Raw genomic sequence first — 23,350 nt, 5'->3', positions numbered from 1 at the left:
GGTCCAAAACCGACCCATGCACATCCATACCTCTTAGATTATATCTTCGACGAAGTTTCACATTGAGTCCATTTTGGATCTTTTCTCAACATCTCTCATGGTTTTTTAAAATCGAATCGTGATCCATCTTCACTTGATATTGCACTTTTACTGTTTTAAACACATCAAAGTCATTGCAACTGGTTCCCTTTTCTGGATTAAGCTTATTGTTGATCGAGTTGAATTTGGTGAACCTCTTGTTCTTTTCTTGCCATTTACTACTTAATGCATCAGTGTTGCGGTATGGACTTTTCTTCAACAAAGAATGAAATTTTTGTAGCACCTATTCCCAAATTTTTTTTTGCTTCATACCATTTTGTCTAATATTATTTTTTGATGTTGCGCATCATGCTTACTCTAACGTAATTTCCATATATGCCTTCCACCATTGTAGAGTGTCTTGAGCGTCTTTGGTTTTCCCTTTCGTATTCACTTTCCCTTTCCCTTTCCTACTTCCTTCGACTTGAGTTTCAACAATAAATTCTACCGATGGATGTGTGGGTGGTGGTTGTTAGGTAGGAGTTGATTGAAGGGTTGTTTATGTTTGGAAATTTGGTATGGAAGATGATGTAGCAAAAATGTTTTATTGCGAATTTGGTTGTTGCCTGTAAATGTTTTGTTGGAAGTATGGTGATGAAAGAAATTGTATCACATGTGAGGTGGGAGAGGTTGTGTTCGGGTGTGAGTTTCGGTTTGGTGGAGAAGTGCTTTGGTTTTGATCCATTTTTATTTTTGAAGCTTTGAAGTTAAATAAAATAAAAAGAAATGAAAGAATGATGTAAAAAAAGTAGGATGACATTTATTTATAGGTAAAAAAAATATTTTTTTAAAGGAAGACCGTTAAACGGTCATATGGCCGTTTTCTCCTTCCTCCACCAGCATTTCCATGCATTTAACCATCTACGAAATTCCATAACATTTCTAACCGGGTTGGTATTTCAGGCGTGGTCACGCCTTTGAGGCTGACCACCTCAGCCTCCCAAAAGTATTGAAGGTCTATACCGAGTAGCCTTAGTAATAATTAGGTTAAATCAAAGTCAATTAACTCAATGGGTTAGATTAAATTAACAAAAGAAAAAAAATGTAAGCTATCCAAATGATCTTATTTTCCAATTTTTTATATAAAGTCTACATCGCATCAATGCGAGCATTAAGCGTTAATGAAGTAAATTTAAATTTTAATGTGAAGTTGGGTTTTAAAATAAAAAATTGGCAAAGAAAATGATTTATCCATCGGAATTTTTTTTTTCATATACAGTAATGTAAGTTTTATAAAATTATAATATAATATTTTAAAACATAAATTGTCATGTATAGACAGTATATAAATCACTTCCTTTATAAAAACTATCTTACTAATAACATAATATTTTTAAGCATTATGATTATAAAAAGTGTGAGGATTTAAATGATTTGTAACCGGTTGACATGTTTTTATTTTTGCTAAGCTTTTTGTAATATCACACATTTATCGTACTGAGATAAAATACAACCTAAACTGACCCAAATTTAATAAACGAATCTAAATTGACGCATTTAGCTAATGAGATGACAATAATATAAAACTATAATTAGATTCACGCAAAGGTAATTACTTAACAAATTACTAATAATTATTATTCGGTTATTTATTTATTTATTTTTTCATATATCTTTCTACGCATATAAAAAAAACATATGAAATTTATTAATTATCTCTTTTAATTTTAATTTTGATATTTATTTTCATCTATTGAATATGATGATTGATAGGAACAAAATGTAAATCAACTTTTAAACTTATAATGAATGATGACTTAAAAGAATTAGTTTTACCATTCAAAAAGGTTTAGCGGCACATCTTATTGCCCGTTTGCCATCTCACTCATTGTACGATGACAATTAAACTTTTAGTTTAAAGAATGATGACTTAAACTTATAACTCTTTTTTACACTTTAAGCGGTTTTCAGTTCATTTATCTGTTTCAATGCTAGATAAACTTTAAACATTAGATATTTAACGGTTTGAGAAAAAGCAGGTGTTGTGTTTATCCTAGAGGTGTAAGGCTCAAGTCATGTTAAAATCATATCTTATCCTCCCTAATAAAGCATATTAGTTATAGAAAAAACATCATAAATGGTCCCTGTGGTTACCCAAAGTCTGAAGTTTAATCCTCGTGGTTTAAAAACCTCATAGATGGTCCCTGTAGTTTCAAAACTTTTAACAAATGGTCATTTTCGCTAACTTTGTTAGCATTTAACCATTAAATGAAGGACATTTCTGTCATTTCACAACCACAGGGACCGATTATGATGATTTGCCTTTTTTTTTTTAAAAAAAAAGAAAAAAATATAACTATTTAATATTAAATGGCCCCACCCTTTCTCTTTCATTCTCCTTCTCTCTCTCTCTCTCTCTCTCTCTCTACCCTCACTTCTCTCTTCCCTTCCCGTTTTTCTTCACCACCGGCCAAGAAGAGGCTGGCTCCATCCCGACGTGTAGTAGCCTACCTGATCCCCAACTTTTCCCTTCGTGATTACGACCAAACCCGACCTCCCATACCACCCTTCGAGCTCACCAACGTCGCGTAGCACCCTGCCTTGGTCATTGTTGTCTTCCCTTCGTTCCTACGGTCCTATTGTTGGGTTAAATACCAACAAAGAAACGAACTCGTCGGAAAAACGGGATCGCCGGTCTCGGCAACAGATCTTCCACACCAAACCTTTTTCTGCTTCTTGTGTGTTTTTTTCCCTTCTCGAATTGATGAAGACGATGGCCCCATCCCCTATCAGTTGTAACCTGTGAATACAACCTTGTAAAGGTAATCATATCATCATATTTCTAATCAAGAAAAAGAAACGATTAATTGAATGATCAGTTGCTTCATCAAGTGGTGATTTACAGAGTGGAATGATCAATCAAAGTGGAAGGAATACAATAAGATATAGGGATCAAATTAACCAGATCTACCAAATTGAGTGAATTACTCACGAATTCCACAACATGAAATCTCAATTTTCGAGACTAGGATTGAATCGATGATGAGCAGTAGTAGTAGAAGATTTATAATGATAGTTGAAAATTTGATTGAAGACTCGCAAATTCCACATCATGAATATAAATTAGGAGGCTGAATTGAGAAGTCGAGGAAGGAGGTGACACCGTCTGGAGGCGATGCGACAATAGGAGGAAGGAATGAGAGATCTCAGTCACCATTATTTCTTGTGTGGAAGACGGAGGCGGCTAAGGAATTCTGGGTGGTGGTGCCTTTTAGGATCTGATCGAGGGTTTAGAGAGAGAGAGAGAGAGAGAGAGAGAGAGAGAGAGAGAGAGAGAGAGAAAAGGAGAGAAAAAAGGAGAATGAGAGAGAGGGTGGGGAAATTTAATATTAAATAATTATATATTTTTTTTTAAAGTAAGGCAAAACATCATAAATGGTCCCTGTGGTTGTGAAATGACAGAAATGCTCTTCACTTAACGGTTAAATGCTAACGGAGTTAGCGAAAAGGACCATCTGTTAAAAGTTTTGAAACCACAGGGATCATCTATGAAGTTTTTAAACCACAGGGACTAAACTTCAGATTTTGGGTAACCACAGTCCACAGGGACCATTTATGATGTTTTTTCTTAGTTATATCTTGAATTTTAAAAGGCATATAATACAAAGTTTTTTTTTGTACAGATCAACTATACATAAATAAATCATTAATACTTGCCATAAATTTAAAAACTTGAATTGAGAAAAGATTATTAAAAAATTTAATTTGGAGCAAAATGATAATTTTATAATATTAAATTCATGTGTATACATTAATTTATATTTTTTAAAACTAGACACCAATATTAATTAAATTACATCAAATGTATAAATAGACAATATAAATATAAAGTTTAAACATCAATATTTTATTTAAATAATAATTTTTTATTAAATAATAACTAATAATAAAACTTAATAATTATTTTCCCATAGGAAAACTATTCGTCAAAATAGTTTTTTATCACCGCATATATATATATATATATATATATATATATATATATATATATATATATATATATATATATATATATATATATATATATATATATATATATATATATATATTAGATTAGGTTTGAGTTAAAAAAAATAAAACTATATGTTTATGACTTCATGCTGATTTAAAAAAATACGTAAATTCGTCAAGTCTAAAAACATTATATAAAGATTCGTAGCCACGATTAAGCACTAGAGACGAGATTTTGTGTCACGTGGGTTTCTTTGTAGAGAGTAAAATACGGAAGCCAGCCCCTACAGAGTTTCATTCTATTCCCCCTTCGTGTCCAAATTTATGGTCCAACCTCTCTTTTACTTTTATTTTGTTTTTCTATTTAAAAATTTAACATTACACAATCAAATAATTGTTATTTTTCTTTATTATATATTATTTTTTCGAACATCAATTTGGTTTGATTAAGAGTCTAGAATAAAGATACAATGGGACCATATATATATATATGTAGAGAGAGAGAGACTAACAGTTGCTTTCTAACTCGGGCTTGTTTAAATTTGTGTGTTTTTTTTTTTTTTTTTATCTTATCTTTATTTTGGGTTTGAAAACGAGCATGATTTGATGTGAACTCATAAAAAAGAAAAGTTAGGTACGTGTTTTGTTGCTTGTCTTTTTAATATATATATATATATATATATATATATATATATATATATATATATATATATATATATATATATATATATATATATATATGTCTTAAAATCAATAATATAGTCGTTATAAAGGAATTGATGTACTAGTCATTTGACATAGAACACCACTAAATTGGGAATTAGTGGTGGAAGTTGATAAGATCCACACACTTTTGGGGACCTTATATGCTACAATTTCTGTCTTATGGGGCTGGTTTTGCTAAGTGTGAATAATTATTTTCAAAGATTTGGCTTTTGTCATTTGAATGAAAGCTGTAATAGTTGTGTTTGACAAGAAAGATTGCAAAGAAAATCAATTCTAAGAAGTCAAGTAAGAGAATGTAAAAGGTCCTAAATATACACATTAATGGAATGATGAAAATGAAAAAGTTGGATTAATAAAACAAATGAAGGATGATTGATCAATTTGAAACCGACTTATGGTCTAGAATTAGAAAGATGGAGTTTGGTTAGAGGCTTCTTGACCTTGTTGGGCCCATTCCCCTAGATCATGCTCAATATTTGATCTTAAAGGTCTTTTGACCCTGGATTAGAGAGATGGTTAATATTTTTCTAATTGTTTTTTTAAAAAACCTTATATATTTTTTCGATTTGATTTTAAAATATTTATAGATAGTTTTTTGATTATAAATATTTTTTTTTACATATAAACCGGTAAGTTGTTTTTAGAAATCCCTGCATCTTTTTTTTCTTGAAAAAAACCTTCACATAACAAAAATAAATTTGAACCAAGTTTTTTTTTTTTGCTAATAATACAAATGTTTTGTTTTTGATAGTTTTAAACATTAAAATTTGAAGGAAAATTTTAATTTTTCAAAACAAAGATAAAGATTTTGTGTCCAATTATTGTTGACAAATATCAGAAGCTTTTTGAGGATGCACAAAGATTGTAGAGTGTGAAGAACAGTTGTATCGCTTGATAATGTTTGATTCTAAAAAAAATCTAAGAATATCAATACAATTTAAATCGATGTTCTTTATACACTACAATCTTTGAACATCTTACAAATAAGTTTTGATATGCATTTTGACAACAAAAATTAGATGTAAGTCTTCTATTTGTTAAAAAAATAGTTAAATGTAAAGGTTTTTTATTTTGAAAAATAAGAGAGTAGGTTGTCTCCCAAAATAAAGGTTGAGATTTAAAAAAAAAACATATATTCTACAACCGGAATATAATCAATAAACCTACTACAAGGTCTAATTAGAAAAAAAAAAGTACAAGTTCTTTTTAGAAAAAAAAAATTAAAGTGAAATCCGAAAAGACCTAACATATTATCTATTTTATAATATATATATATATATATATATATATATATATATATATATATATATATATATATATATATATATATATATATAATATTAGTTCTATTCATTCAATTCATTTTCGATTTCTTTATTCTTTATTGACGTGTCTTCTGTAATCTATTGGTATAAATTATGCGACAACCCAATATTTCAACTCTTTGTAACGACAAAAATGGGTCAAGTATTGTAACCACTTCTGAATAATAAAAATTTACTTTCATAATAAAATGTACAAATAAGTTCTATTTAATTTCCTTCTATGATTAAATGTCTTTGAACCATGATCGTACGTGATAAGAACGCCCAAATCCGACTTCATATAGCGAAGTTACGATTTTTCCAAGTTCGGCTTAGCAACAGACAGCTAAAAACTCGAATTGGAGATCGAGCGACTTTTGGCCGGAATGACCTAAACGAGAATTGAAGGTCTCGACAATGGTATTCCAGCGGTAAAGAGTCTGACAAAAACCGACATCAGATAAAGAAGTTATGAATTTTCAAAGAAATTCCTTAAACACGATGGGTTTTTAATAATTAATAAGAAAATAATTTCGGAATTTGCCGACGGAGTCTAAACGAAAGTTGTAGAGCGTAGTCTCACCTACGCGAGGATATAAAGACCATCGAAAACGGAGTTCGTATGAAGAAGATATGAAATTTTGAAGTTTATTAAATAAATTAATTATTTATTTAATTCAAAATTCGGATATTATCCGAAGAGGAGTCAGCATCCTCCTCCGAGGTACGCGCTGCGTACCCCTGTACGCCCCGCGTAACCGAGGGGATTGGCCTCTGATCGTCCACGTCGCACTATCCGAAGAAACCGACCCATCCGACCCGTCCGAAGCCCCGACCCGTCCGACCCGACGTCCCATCCGACCCGCGTACCCAGCAACCCGTCCCATCCGAACCGAGGCAGTCGAGGCTTCGGTCATGCATGACGTACGCGTACGCGCTGCGTACGAGCGTACGCCCCGCGTACCGAGGCAGACCAGCCTTACTATAAATAGGATGCGAGGGTTTCCAAAGAAAGGGTTCATTTCTCTTCTCTCTCTCTCGCAACTTTTCCTCGTTTTCCGTGTCCGTTCAAACCCGAAGCTCTGGTTTTTTTGGCTCAAGTCCCGAAGGTCGATTTTACTCCCGAGATTCCCGAGAATCCCGAGGAAAATCCGTTTCCCGAGACGAAACTCTGCCCGGTTTTCCATCTCGCTATCTCCAAAACTTTCAAGTGAGTTTCATACCCCTTAATCAACCGTTTTAATTATTCTAAATACTTTTATATGCTTTCAAGGGGGGGATTACAAGTAAAACACACGAGTATTATCGTGTGTTACATAAAGAAACTCTTTTATATATTGTTATATATTCAAATCACATGCGATTTATAAACCTTTAAGGAACTTTTATATATATAACATATGTTACAATAGCATTCGAACTTTTAAAATATAAAGTTGTTCTAATGCCTGTATAAAACTAAACTGTTCTTAGATTATTCTTTTCTATCTTAGACTCTACACCAAAAATCTATGCTTTCATAAACAAGTGATTCTTTTTTCTAGGTATTTCTAAACAAACAAGACACACTTTTTGAAAACTATAATAGGTATAGTTTACGAACAGATTTCTAACTCTTATGTACTAAGAAACATATATTTCAAGAAGTTTACTTTCGTATACAAGAACAAACGTAACATTTTAACAAGTAGATCTGTTTTTATACCACGGTTTTGTGAGACACTAACTTCATGTACGTTCGAGTACACATTTCAAGTCCTGTATTATATACCAGAATCCCTTGGAGGGGGAGCATGGTGTTTGTGTATAGATCTATACGGGCTTGACAACCCGCGCCCTGACTGTTAGCTGCAGTCCACCGTTTGGGGTGACAAACGTCATAACATTCCAACGCCTGAAGAACGTTGTGTATGGCATTCAGAGTCAATAGTATGGTTATAAAACTCACAAGGGGTATTAAAAATGCATTGATTTACAAGGTTTTCAAACTCATTGGTTATTTTACATTTACATACATTTTGGAAACAAACATTGGTCTTGAGTGAAGGCTACTTTTATACTAGTAGAAAATATAGGATTTTCTAAACACAAACAAACAAAGATAAAACATTTCATTTCATTCAAACATTGTCACTTAAATACTTATGAAATTCACCAGCTTAAATGCTGATCTACTCTTTCAAAATTACTTGTATGTCCCAGGAAATCAGTAATTTCAGGTATTCATTTCGCTTTTGATGAAGGGATGCTGCGGCGCCAGTTTAATCTCGTATTTTGACATCATATTGTAATTGATTTTTGAACATGTAACTTTTGACAAATGTAAACTTTCAATTATATATATGATGGTTGTATTGCTTTCTTTACTATGTATTCATTTGTTACGCTACCACATGAAGTCATCCGCCCCCGAACGTTTCCGCCGTTCAGGTTTGGGGGTGTGACAGATTGGTATCAGAGCAATGTTTATAGTGAACTAAGTATATCGAACCACATAAGATATACAAACTATAAATGCTTAAGGGACTAATACTCTCTGACAAAACAAATTTTCTTTTTACACTTAAGCAGCATTTCGTTCAACTTAATTTGATAATTCATTTAAGTACAATTACATGCATACCACAAACTATTTCTTTTGTGTATACAACTATACGAATATTTAGACAAGTTGACACTACGATTGAGACTCGATATATGTAATCAGATTTTGGACAAATATAGCGTGATCAACTATATTTGCCCAAGATTGGACCAACGTATATCGAGGAATGATCGTAGTAAGCAATAAGTCAAAACTTACCAAACCATTACAAGAATCAAACACAAGAACTTAAATACTATAGGAGTATTTGCTATCTAAACTAGTTAAACTTACATGTTTTACATGTTCCGACTTTATTCAATTCTTATAACCCCATTTCTCGTACAGTCAAATGGCTGGATTTCACCACCCTGGCGACCCCTACTTTCCCAACCAAGGCAATGGAGGATGGATCGAAGATGATCCCGAAGAGGACGAGGAACCCATAGAAGTGGGTGATGACTCCGGTACCGACTCAGAGCCGGAAGTTATCGATCCACCACCCATTCAGCCTCCCGTCTTCGTAAGGAACTTTCAAGGACCGACTCCCGTCTGGGGAAGTCACCTCCACCATTGGAGCCAACAGCAAAACCTACGCCCTCCCTACGGCATGTGCCGGGACTTCTATGATGTCCGCGGCGGAGGTTCGGCTGATCGAGCACTCCCGGTAATGGTGGGAAAGTTAGCCAATCAGTCCTATCAGTCTGGAGTACAAGCTAGTCGACTCCGGGATATCAACGTGGAAGTGCAGGTTCACACTTCTGACATCCGTAGGCTGGACAAGATGCAAGACAACGCCCAATTCCAAGCTGAAGCGTTTCAAGCACAAATGATTGCAGCCCTCGCCGAACTAAGGGAACAACAAGCCGCTTTTGATAGGCGTCTAATGGAGTCAAAGCAATCAGATACGGAGTCAAGCTCCAAGCGCAACCTTCGACGCAAGTAGTGCTTGTCAAGGACTCAAATTTTGTTATAGCTTAGGACCTCGGCTAAAAGTCTTTAAATTTCTCGAATTTTGTAATCGGAGACCCTTTTAGGGGTCAAATTTTCATGATCGTTGTAACAACTTTTATATTAATATAAGTGGCACTATTACTACTATGTTGAGTATTTCGTTCGAACCTTGAATGGTCTTTGTGAACCCAAATACTTGTTTCATATCTTCAGTCTTACAAATAACTTTCATTCTTCTATTTTAAGACTCATACTATCATCTGTTGTTGAACTATAGCGATTTAGTTCATGAGACACATACATTTTCCATTCTATGAAATTCTTATCCTTGTCTTTTCAATCTATAGTTGAGGGATGCCTCCGCGTAGGAATCCAAGGCGAAACAACGGTGAGGAAGCACCTATACCACCACCACCTCCACCACCCCAATTTGATGCTGTAATGTTTCAAACAGCAGTCACCGCAGCGGTGGCAGCTGCCATGTCACAGATCAATAACTCAAGTGCTAATGGCTCGGGATCTGGCACACACCCATCCAACCATGGCGAGAGTCATGGACCACCTCGAGAATGCACCTATAAGGACTTCACTAATGCCAAACCCCGGATGTTTTATGGTACTGGTGGTGTGATGGCCCTGAGGCAGTGGATTGAAAGGACGGAGGCAGTCTTTGAAATCTGCTCCTGCCCCGAGCACAGCAAGGTCAAGTTTGCAACTTTCACCCTTCTCGATAAAGCTTTAACTTGGTGGAATGGCCACGTTAAAGTACTTACCCTAATCGTGGCGAACTCCATAAGCTGGGAGAGCTTGAAGGCCATGATGATGAGAGAATACTGCCCACGGGGAGAAATTCAAAAGCTTGAACACGAGCTATGGACTCTCGGAATGGTGGGTACCGACATCGCTACTTATACCAACAGATTCTGCGAACTGGCAATCCTTTGTCCAGATATGATTGCTCCCGAGAGCAAGAAGATAGAAAGGTACATCTGGGGACTGACGCCCCAAATGCGATCAAGCGTGTTAGCTTCTAAACCTGACACCTTTGAAAGTGCTAAGGAACTGGCACAATCTCTGATCGACTACGGAGGTCATCAGAACTCAACCACTTCTGCACTAGCACCACAGAAAGCAAACAACAACAACAACAACAACAACAGTGGCAGGAAGAGAGCGTGGATTAAAGGGAAGGGTGGGTCTTCCCAAGAATCCGCAAAGAAACAACTGGTGTCAGTAAATGCTGCCATTGTACCTGCTACAGCCCCTATAAATACCTACCCAACAAAGCCTTATATAGGCAACCTCCCAAAATGCACCAAATGCAATTACCACCACCATGGACCTTGTCGAGATATGCAGTGCGCCAACTGCAGCAGGAAAGGACACACAGCCCGTTTCTGCAAGGAACCCGCAAAGCCGATCACTCAAGTTCCCGGTGCGGGTGTAGGGCAGGCTTGCTACGGTTGTGGCGAGGTGGGCCACTACAAGAGAAACTGTCCTAAGGCAGCAGGCACCGTAGGTGTGGGACGAGTTTTGGCAATAGGCCACGACGAAGCTGTAGCTGACCCAACTATAGTTGCTGGTACGTTCCTTCTCGATAATTCATACGCATGCATATTATTCGATAGTGGAGCGGAGAGAAGCTTCGTGAGTCAAAACTTTATTCATTTACTTAAACCTAAACCTAACAAGTTAGAAAATTCATTCACTATAGAGATGGCCAATGGAAAAACCGAAAACACAAATTGCATATACATGGGCTGTACGTTAACATTAGACGGCCATTCTTTCCCAATCAATCTCATGCCGGTTCAAATTAAAAGTTTCGACGTCATAGTCGGCATGGATTGGTTGAGTCTTCTTCGCGCCGACATCATGTGCTTTGAGAAAGCAGTCCGTCTTAACCTCCCAAACAACGAAACATTAGTTATCTACGGCGACAAATCTAGTGCAAACCTTCGCATCATTTCGTGCATCCAAGCTCGAAAGTGCTTGCGGAAGGATTGTCGAGCATTCCTAGCGCACATCGTCGATACAAGTCAAGAACTGAAGGACATCAAGAGCATCTCGGTAGTACGCGACTTTCCTGATATCTTTCCAGAAGAACTGCCAGGATTACCACCGCAACGCCAAGTCGAGTTCAGAATCGACTTAATTCCAGGAGCTACCCCAGTAGCGAAGTCGCCTTATCGTCTTGCACCAGCAGAGATGCAGGAACTTTGCAGTCAGCTTAATGAACTCCTTCACAAAGGATTCATAAGACCAAGTTTCTCACCTTGGGGAGCACCGGTCTTGTTTGTAAAGAAGAAAGACGGATCGTTCCGCATGTGCATCGACTACAGAGAGCTGAACAAACTTACTGTCAAGAACCGCTATCCTCTACCCCGTATCGACGACCTATTCGATCAACTTCAAGGGGCGAACTACTTCTCCAAAATAGACCTGCGATCCGGATATCACCAATTACGAGTTCTAGAGGGGGACATTCCAAAGACAGCTTTCCGAACTCGTTATGGACACTACGAATTCGTGGTGATGCCGTTCGGATTAACCAATGCACCAGCAGTATTTATGGACCTAATGAATAGGGTATGCCGCCCTTACTTGGATCAGTTCGTCATCGTCTTTATCGATGATATACTTATCTACTCTCGAAGTGAGGAAGAGCATAGTCAACACCTACGAAAAGTCCTAGAAACACTGCGAACGGAGAAACTCTATGCGAAGTTCTCTAAATGCGAATTTTGGATTCGAAGAGTCGAATTTTTAGGTCACGTTGTTAGCGAGGAAGGTATACACGTGGATCCCTCCAAAATTAAGGCTATTGAGAACTGGTCGGCACCAAAGACACCTACAGAAATTCGTCAATTTCTAGGTCTAGCTGGCTACTATCGCAGATTTATAAAGAACTTTTCGAGCATTGCGAAACCTCTTACTTCATTAACCCAGAAAGGTGTGGCCTTTGACTGGGAAGCGAAACAAGAGAAGGCATTCCAGACACTAAAGCGGGCCTTGTGCACCGCACCGATACTATCCCTCCCCGAAGGGATAGAAGACTTCGTAGTGTATTGCGATGCTTCAAATCAAGGACTTGGTTGTGTTCTTATGCAGAGAGGGAAGGTTATCGCTTATGCCTCCCGACAGCTTAAGACACACGAAGTGAACTATACGACACACGACCTCGAGTTAGGAGCAGTGGTATTTGCTTTGAAGATCTGGAGGCACTACTTATACGGAACAAAGAGTACTATATTCACCGATCACAAGAGCCTTCAACACATTTTCGATCAGAAGGAACTCAACATGCGACAACGACGATGGGTTGATTTACTGAATGACTACGAATGGGAAATTCGTTATCATCCTGGCAAGGCCAACGTAGTAGCCGACGCCCTCAGTCGAAAGGAATACACTGGTCGGAGGGTCAAATCTCTGACCATGACTATCCATTCCCACTTATCCACACAAATTAAGGAAGCACAAATGGAAGCTTTACAACCTAAAAATGTGGCGGGTGAATCCCTGCGAGGAATGGAGAAGAATTTAGAAGTCAAGGGTGGCGGAGCCTACTATCTCATGGACCGAATCTGGACCCCAAATCATGGTGGTTTCAGAAACGTAGTCATGACCGAGGCTCACAACTCAAGATATTCCGTTCACCCGGGTTCAGATAAAATGTATCTGGATCTTAAGAAACTGTACTGGTGGCCTAACATGAAAGCAGAAATTGCTACCTTCGTGAGTAAATGTCTTACTTGCGCTAAGGTTAAGGTCGAGTATCAGAAACCGTCAGGACTACTACAACAACCAGAGATACCGGAATGGAAATGGGAGCGGATTACTATGGACTTCATAACCAAGTTACCCAAGACGACAAGTGGACTCGATACCATATGGGTCATTGTCGACAGATTGACCAATTCCGCACATTTCCTACCCATCAAGGAGACTGACAAAATGGAGAAGCTTACAAGAACTTACTTAAGGGAAGTAGTGCGACTGCATGGTGTTCCGATATCCATTATCTCCGATCGAGATAGTAGATTCACTTCAAGATTCTGGCAGTCACTACAAAGTTCCCTGGGAACTAGGCTAGACATGAGTACAGCCTACCACCCACAGACAGACGGATAAAGTGAGAGAACAATACAAACTTTAGAAGACACGCTGAGAGCCTGCGTGATTGACTTTGGAAAGGCATGGGATATTCATTTACCCCTTGTCGAATTTTCATACAACAATAGTTATCATACAAGCATAAAGGCTGCTCCGTTTGAAGCCCTCTATGGTCGAAAGTGCAGATCCCCTCTGTGCTGGACTGAAGTTGGCGATACCCAATTAGCTAGAGGAAGAGTTCCTGAAAGCACTCTCACAGGTCCGGAGATCATACGTGAAACAACAGAGAAGATCGTTCAGATTCGTGAACGATTGAAAGCCTCAAGAGACCGACAGAAAAGCTACGCTGACCAAAGGAGGAAACCTTTGGAATTCCAGGTAGGAGACCACGTCTTATTAAAGGTCTCACCGTGGAAGGGTTTAATACGATTTGGAAAGCGTGGGAAACTAAATCCAAGATACATAGGGCCTTTCGAGATTCTTGCCAGAATCGGCCCTGTGGCTTACAAGCTTAACCTACCGCGCGAACTTAGTAACATCCATCCAACCTTCCACGTCTCAAACTTGAAAAAGTGCCTGTCCGACGAGACTCTTGTTATTCCACTCGACGAGATCGAGATCAACGAGAGCCTCAACTTTGTGGAAGAACCAGTAGAAATCATGGACCGAGAGGTCAAGCAAACAAAACAAAGTCGCATACCCATCGTGAAGGTTCGCTGGAACGCCAAGCGGGGACCCGAATTCACATGGGAACGCGAGGATCAGATGAAACAAAAGTACCCTCATCTCTTTCTTGTTCACTAGTATCTTTACTACTTTAAATTTCAGGACGAAATTCTCTCTAACGGGGGGATGATGTGACAACCCGATATTTCAACTCTTTGTAACGACCAAAAATGGGTCAAGTATTGTAACCACTTCTGAATAATAAAAATTTACTTTCATAATAAAATGTACAAATAAGTTCTATTTAATTTCCTTCTATGATTAAATGTCTTTGAACCATGATCGTACGTGATAAGAACGCCCAAATCCGACTTCATATAGCGAAGTTACGATTTTTCCAAGTTCGGCTTAGCAACAGACAGCTAAAAACTCGAATCGGAGATCGAGCGACTTTTGGCCGGAATGACCTAAACGAGAATTGAAGGTCTCGACAATGGTATTCCAGCGGTAAAGAGTCTGGCAAAAACCGACATCAGATAAAGAAGTTATGAATTTTCAAAGAAATTCCTTAAACACGATGGGTTTTTAATAATTAATAAGAAAATAATTTCGGAATTTGCCGACGGAGTCTAAACGAAAGTTGTAGAGCGTAGTCTCACCTACGCGAGGATATAAAGACCATCGAAAACGGAGTTCGTATGAAGAAGATATGAAATTTTGAAATTTATTAAATAAATTAATTATTTATTTAATTCAAAATTCGGATATTATCCGAAGAGGAGTCAGTATCCTCCTCCGAGGTACGCGCTACGTACCCCTGTACGCCCCGCGTAACCGAGGGGATTGGCCTCTGATCGTCCATGTCGCACTATCCGAAGAAACCGACCCATCCGACCCGTCCGAAGCCCCGACCCGTCCGACCCGACGTCCCATCCGACCCGGCGTCCCATCCGACCCGCGTACCCAGCAACCCGTCCCATCCGAACCGAGGCAGTCGAGGCTTCGGTCATGCATGACGTACGCGTACGCGCTGCGTACGAGCGTACGCCCCGCGTACCGAGGCAGACCAGCCTTACTATAAATAGGATGCGAGGGTTTCCAAAGAAAGGGTTCATTTCTCTTTTCTCTCTCGCAACTTTTCCTCGTTTTCCATGTCCGTTCAAACTCGAAGCTCTGGTCTTTTTGGCTCAAGTCTCGAAGGTCGATTTTACTCCCGAGATTCCCGAGAATCCCGAGGAAAATCCGTTTCCCGAGACGAAACTCTGCCTGGTTTTCCATCTCGCTATCTCCAAAACTTTCAAGTGAGTTTCATACCCCTTAATCAACCGTTTTAATTATTCTAAATACTTTTATATGCTTTCAAGGGGGGGGATTACAAGTAAAACACACGAGTATTATCGTGTGTTACATAAAGAAACTCTTTTATATATTGTTATATATTCAAATCACATGCGATTTATAAACCTTTAAGGAACTTTTATATATATATATATATATATATATATATATATATATATATATATATATATATATATATATATATATATATAACATATGTTACAATAGCATTCGAACTTTTAAAATATAAAGTTGTTCTAATGCCTGTATAAAACTAAACTGTTCTTAGATTATTCTTTTCTATCTTAGACTCTACACCAAAAATCTATGCTTTCATAAACAAGTGATTCTTTTTTCTAGGTATTTCTAAACAAACAAGACACCCTTTTTGAAAACTATAATAGGTATAGTTTACAAACAGATTTCTAACTCTTATGTACTAAGAAACATATATTTCAAGAAGTTTACTTTCGTATACAAGAACAAACGTAACATTTTAACAAGTAGATCTGTTTTTATACCACGGTTTTGTGAGACACTAACTTCATGTACGTTCGAGTACACATTTCAAGTCCTGTATTATATACCAGAATCCCTTGGAGGGGGAGCATGGTGTTTGTGTATAGATCTATACGGGCTTGACAACCCGCGCCCTGACTGTTAGCTGCAGTCCACCGTTTGGGGTGACAAACGTCATAACATTCCAACGCCTGAAGAACGTTGTGTATGGCATTCAGAGTCAATAGTATGGTTATAAAACTCACAAGGGGTATTAAAAATGCATTGATTTACAAGGTTTTCAAACTCATTGGTTATTTTACATTTACATACATTTTGGAAACAAACATTGGTCTTGAGTGAAGGCTACTTTTATACTAGTAGAAAATATAGGATTTTCTAAACACAAACAAACAAAGATAAAACATTTCATTTCATTCAAACATTGTCACTTAAATACTTATGAAATTCACCAGCTTAAATGCTGATCTACTCTTTCAAAATTACTTGTATGTCCCAGGAAATCAGTAATTTCAGGTATTCATTTCGCTTTTGATGAAGGGATGTTGCGGCGCCAGTTTAATCTCGTATTTTGACATCATATTGTAATTGAGTTTTGAACATGTAACTTTTGACAAATGTAAACTTTCAATTATATATATGATGGTTGTATTGCTTTCTTTACTATGTATTCATTTGTTACGCTACCACATGAAGTCATCCGCCCCCGAACGTTTCCGCCGTTCAGGTTTGGGGGTGTGACAAATTATAGTACATGACTTACACTAAAGTCACAATTGGTATGTAGGAACAATCAGGAGGATAAAATGAAATTAATTGAGCTTTGTGCCTTGGTTACCAGATATAACTGGAATGACAATTTTATCGAGAAGTGTTATTCTCATATCAATGAAGAATAGAAATACGATGTCTTAATAGTAAATAATTGATGCATGATCTTATTTATGTTAAGCAAAAACCAATGAGGATTAGGTCATTTTATCTCCATTTTGACCTACTGAGATAAAGGGCATGCATGTCCATAAAGTTTGTAGTTTTTTGAACCACTAAGGTCCCAATAAGCATTTTAGAAAATTGGAGCTTAAGACATGACGAATTGAGAGCTTAATCCATTAAGCTATCTTTCTATAGTTTCCACGGAGTGACGATTGGTTGGCCAGGACATGGAGACTGGTCTGGTCGCGACCGTTTTGTCTGGACTTTCCCACGACGTGGTGACCTGTCTGCCACGGTGTGGTACCGAATTTTGATCAGGAACAAGTGGGATGGCCACGACATGACCATTGGCTGGCCATGACGTGGAGGTCAGCTAGAGTTGACTTTGAATGTTGACTGGTGACTTTTTGACATTGTTTGAATTTTGGTCAAATGGCTAGGTTTAGAGGGTAGATTGAGAGTTTACCTTGTGTGATTTATCCGGACGTGTGTAGCGCATGCTTATTCGATTGTGTGAGCCTACTAGCTATCGATTTCATTTGTGAGATGAGTTTTCTCACTATACTATGTAGGATGCTAGACTGTCTTTGTGACTCTTGGCTAGTATGTTCGGTGGGGCTCGTTATGTATGTTAGGCGGGACTAGTAATGTGGGTGGGGCCCGATATGTAGGCGGGAACCGATATGAGGGTGGGGCCCAATATTATGTATGGTGTGTGGTATTTTGGAGAACTCACTAAGCTTTGTGCTTATGATTTATGTTTAAATGTTTCAGGTACTTTTGGTTCCAAGGGAAAGAACCCGACCTGATCTTACTGCATCCCCCAAAGACTTATTATGCACTATCTATTTGATACACACTGATGTTTTTGAGAATTTTATATATATTGGTTGGTTTTGATTAAATGGTTGTATGGTTTTGTAATCTAAAAATCAAGATTTTTACTTTGTATTTTTGGGACGTTACACTTCGAGAGGGTTAAGAATTTTGTCCAAGGAGAGTAACGGAAGGAGATACCGATTTTTTCAGGGGATTATGAGCATCTAGAGTTTGATCCCTAGCTCCCTATTTATAGGCTTCAGTTGCTTAGGGACTTTTTGATTTGATGCTTACCCGGTTCGGTCAGACGTTCTTGTCTTACTCAATCCGGTCAAGTCTAGTATGACTATTTGATTTGTATCTTACCCGATCCATATATCTGACTCGGTCCACAAATAATGGTTGATTCTGTCCTCCAAAAATCACAGCTGACTAAGAAAAATATTATGTTTGCCCTTATCCCAAATCACGCATTCTCCTTAATGCATCTTTCTCTTCATCGTTAAAGTCAGGAATGAATGCAAGGCTTAAGTTTAATCGCTTCCTCCTCAACAGTCGGCCTCCTCCTCCACCGTCACCTTCATCAATTCCCATCGCAATCATTTTCGTCAGCATCTCTCTCCTTCATTTTTAGTTTCTTTCCTCGTCTCCTCTTTATCTTTGCAAAACGATTTCCAAATCGATTGTTCAAAGACCTAATTGTTGATTGGTATTATTCATCTCCCTAAATCTGTAACTCTTGCATAAGGTAAAAAATTTCTCCATTTGAATTTCCAATCAGTAATCACTGTCATCGGTTCTTAGGTGTTTCATATAGGTTTTTAGTGTTCTGGACCGTTTTCCTACTTCAAGTTGCTTAATAATTCAATTATGCTTATGATTTTTTACTATTGGTTGCTTATTAATTAATGATATAATGTTGAATCAGCTAAAAGAATAGAGATCATTGATTTCTTATGAGTTAGATTCGAGGGGGTCCAACTAGAAATGTGGAGAAACTAATTATGATCCTATCAGACAATATAGTCTTGTTAGTTCTGATGAAGAGCTTGATGCTCTAGGAGTAGCAGTTGATGTTGTGATTTTCTTGCCTTGATCTTGCTCTACATGATTTTCCTGTTCATTATTTTGTTGTTATGCTCATGATTATTTGTTGTTGTTGTTCAAGGACTTTGTTGCTCTAAATGGTATTTGTATTTCTCAGTTTCTAGAAGGACAAAAATTATTCTTCTATGGAAGCTCCTACAACCAATTTGAAGGATCTTCACATGAATCCAAATGATTTGAAAGATGCAGCATCTACAACAGTTTGATGTTTGTATGTTAGACACATGATTTTGTTAATAATGTTTGATCTTGCTGTAGGGATAGAACTCTACAATGTGTAATTGGTAAAACTATTTCTATAATTTTTCAAGTTAAACGTGAAGATGCAAGAACTCAGTTGTGTAATTAAATTTTTTGTTTGTTATAAGATTGCATTCAATTTTATTTTTGATTCATGGAACTTGGAACTTGGAAGGTGTTTGCTCTTATGAATGTATTTGTTTTAATTTGGTATATTTTATTCAAATTAGGACTTAGATATGATAATGTTTTGCTTATTATAAAAAAATGTTATCCTAGATGTAATGTTTATAAAAAACAATTAATAGTATAAATTAAATGGTAAATCATAGAGGAATTATTATAAAAAATGTTGTTTGAGGGTAATATAGTCATTTTGCACGGTCAATCATATGTAAAATCAAACAGCAAGTTTTAGTCAGAAGTTAAGTCAGTTAGAACTTCTAACTCAGTCAGCTTCTAACCATTCAGATCTAACACAGTTAGCAACTATCAAACGACCCCTTAGTCCCAAAACAACTCCAAAGCCTTATATAAGCCTTATCTATTTTCGCACATACTATCCTCAGGGTTTTGGAATGTTCCAATTAATCAAATTTTGATTAATTAACATTCGAACCCTATAATTAATTAATTCCCAATTAATTCTAAAATGGTTTCTGATTTATTTATCAAAAAATGACAAATTAATAAACTAATTTCTCTTAAATTCTTTTTGTCTTTTAATTGTTCAAATGGGTTTTGAGGGTAACCCAAAAGGACCATGTATTATTAGATGTATTAAAAATAGTTAATGACATTGGATACTCTTTCCAACACTACAATCAAGATTGCACAACATCACAGGAACGCCTTATCCATTTTCGTCCATCCTATTCCTTAGGGATATGGAATATTCCAATTAATTTACATTCAACCCCTCTAATTAATTAATCCCCAATTAATTTCAAAATAGTTTCTAACTAATTATCAAAACATGATAAATTAATAAACTTATCTCTCCTAATTTTTTTTTTTATCTTTTAACTGCTCAAATGGGGTTTGAAGGCAACCCAAAAAGACCATGTTATTATTAGATGTATTAACAATAATTAATGACCTTGGAAACTCTTTCTAACACTACAATCAAGATTGCACAACATCACTGGAGCGCTTATTTTCATCTTTAGTTTATGACTGGACATTCCTAATAAGTTGATGTAGTTTAGAACATCAAGTGAATACAATGCTTCTGTTACAAAATTATAGTATTCTATATTGCACAAATTGTTCGGACTTTAATATGTACGTAAATCATTGGGCGTCTGATCAATCATATAGTCATTTATCTAGACGTTGTTGAAAATGAGTGTTATTTTGTAATTTTAATAAGAAAGCTAGATATATAAAAGTAACAATTGTTTTGGTTGGATCACCAACATCCTTAATAACATGTATTTTGGAATTTCAACTTTTTCTTTCCCATCGTTATCCTCACCAACGACACCATTACTAATATTCAAAATTCACTACACAAGTTGTTGAACTTCAGACAACTATTTAGGATGACAACCTACTGCATTGTTTGCTGAAATATACCCCCTAAAAATTAATTTTAGCTGATTAAGGTTGATGTGAAGTTTCTAAACAAATAAAAAGAAATGAAAGAAAAGTCCCAATTGTGAAAAAAGAAAAATATGTAAAAAAAAATTAAAATTTTGTAGTTGAGCTCAAGAGGAGAAGTCAATTTGTGACCTTTGGGATGAGCAATAAATTATATCATATATATCCCATCGAAATTCATGGACTTCATTTAATGGCCTTTGGAAGGAAAATTATCAAGTACAAAAATCTTCCATATAAAATCACAAGCTAAAGCTTGTCAATTTGGTATTGTGTGCAGTCAAGACACATCATAAAAGTTAGGTATTAAGAAACTGGAAAGTGGTATCTCATTTAGAAACATTATTTTGGGATAGTATCAAAAGATTGGAAATTTGATAAAAAAAATACCTTGAGTTTAGAGAGTTTTTAATGAGTATATTCAAAGGGATGCAGAAGTGCGTATTGTCCATATTAAGTGGGGAGCATTTATGAGGATTATGAGTACTTAAAACTGAGAAATTCATTAGGATTTAGACACAAATGTATGGATTGAAGTTAAATATAATTTATGGATTCGAAATAAGGTTATCTTATGCAATGTTAATATTGACGTGAAACAAAGAGTTTAATTTGAATAACTTTATGTTTTCTTAAGGACAAACAAAGACCAAGTGTGGGATATTTTGATGTGTCCTAAATTATACATATTTTAAGAGACATTTCATATACATTTTATGGGTATTTTTATTAGTGAAATAGGATAAAAGATGCTTAATTGATATATATATATATATATATATATATATATATATATATATATATATATATATATTTTACAATTAAAAATGACCGGTTGATAAAATAGAAGCTAAAAAGAGAAAATATAGAGCATAATTTTGTAGCTTAATGACCAAGGAAGGCAACTAGATATTAATATGAAGAATATACTTAAGACTTTGAAGATTTTACAGATAAATACCAATTTTATGATATCGCACCATCATTAGTTCATCGCGCCGCAATTTAAGTCGGTCTAAAAATGCTATAAATACACCCTTAATTTTGTCTAGGAGATATATCATACCTTAGAGAGTTCAGAAAACAAGAGAAAGGTCAAAATGGATGAAGAATTGTAGGAGGCTCACAGAAGGAGTTTTGGTTTGTTGTATATTGGATTTCTTTAGTTTTTCTAAGTTTTTATTCTAGCTCATGGGCTAAGTCCCATTACTTTTATTTTGATGTATATGATTTGACATGATTACTATTTAATTCGTTTGAAAGGAATATTAATAACTAGACGAATGCTCGCGTGTTGCGCAGTGGGATAATTATGTAGTTTAATATGGTTATATATGGTTTAATGTACTGTGAATAAGTCATATATAAAACTTGTATACGATTAAATAACATGTATATTTTTGATTTACAGATTTTTTATCATAATAAATAGTGGCGAGTCTAGAATAGAAAACCACATAGTTCACTGATTTTTCTATAGTAAATTTTCTATATGAATTCAAAGATTTTATTGGTAAGGTAGGTCCTAAATTTTTCCTAAGGTAGGTCAAAAAAAAATTCAATAGAAATTTTACATAAGTTAGAAAAATTAGGTGGGTCATTGGACCCACCTTTCATATGAATAGCCTCAATAAACAATGAAATTTTTTTACTATTAGTTTAAAATTTTAAATGTAATTTTTATGTATACATTAGTATCTAATGTAATTAGTTGATGATTGATTAGATATGGGTTCCCATTTGTGGTCGTCTATTTATGTTGAACCTCATAAAATACATATTTAACGACTTTTGCTAGTTTTACTATTGAATAGAAAATGGTGCCGTATTTTAAGTAAATATAAAAAATCTCATTCTCAATCTATTTTAAGATAGTGACATATTTTAATTTAATATAAAAAATCATATTCTAGAACTAATGGAAAGAAAAAACGGAGCCAAATTTTTTAACTATAATAAAATTGATTCCAATTAAAAAGCGTTCAATCGAAGATAATATCATTCAATAAACATCATAAAATATTGCGTTATATTCAAATTACAGACATCATTTTTGTAAGAGTCATTCAAAATATATTTGACTATAGTGCCTAATACAACAATGTAATAACCAAATGACTCTAACATATTTTAAATGAAATATAATTATAATATATTATCTATGCAACTAAATTTCTGCACAACATGTATGATTCGTCTACTATATGATATTCTTTTCTAATATATTATATTATAGTATAAACATTATATTTGGAAAACCACTTTGAGTTTTATTGTAGTTTATAACATTAAATTTGTGATGAGCTATATTTGATACACATTTGTGTATTTATATCTATATTATATATTTAAAACAAATCTTATATAAACATCCAACCTAAATATTCATCTTTAAGTTTTCTTTCTTCGC

This window comes from Lactuca sativa, chromosome 5 (genome assembly GCF_002870075.4).
Source record: "Lactuca sativa cultivar Salinas chromosome 5, Lsat_Salinas_v11, whole genome shotgun sequence".
In the NCBI taxonomy this organism is placed as follows: Eukaryota; Viridiplantae; Streptophyta; class Magnoliopsida; order Asterales; family Asteraceae; genus Lactuca; species Lactuca sativa.
The sequence above is the reverse complement of the archived record's forward strand: the minus strand, read 5'-3'. Positions refer to the sequence as shown.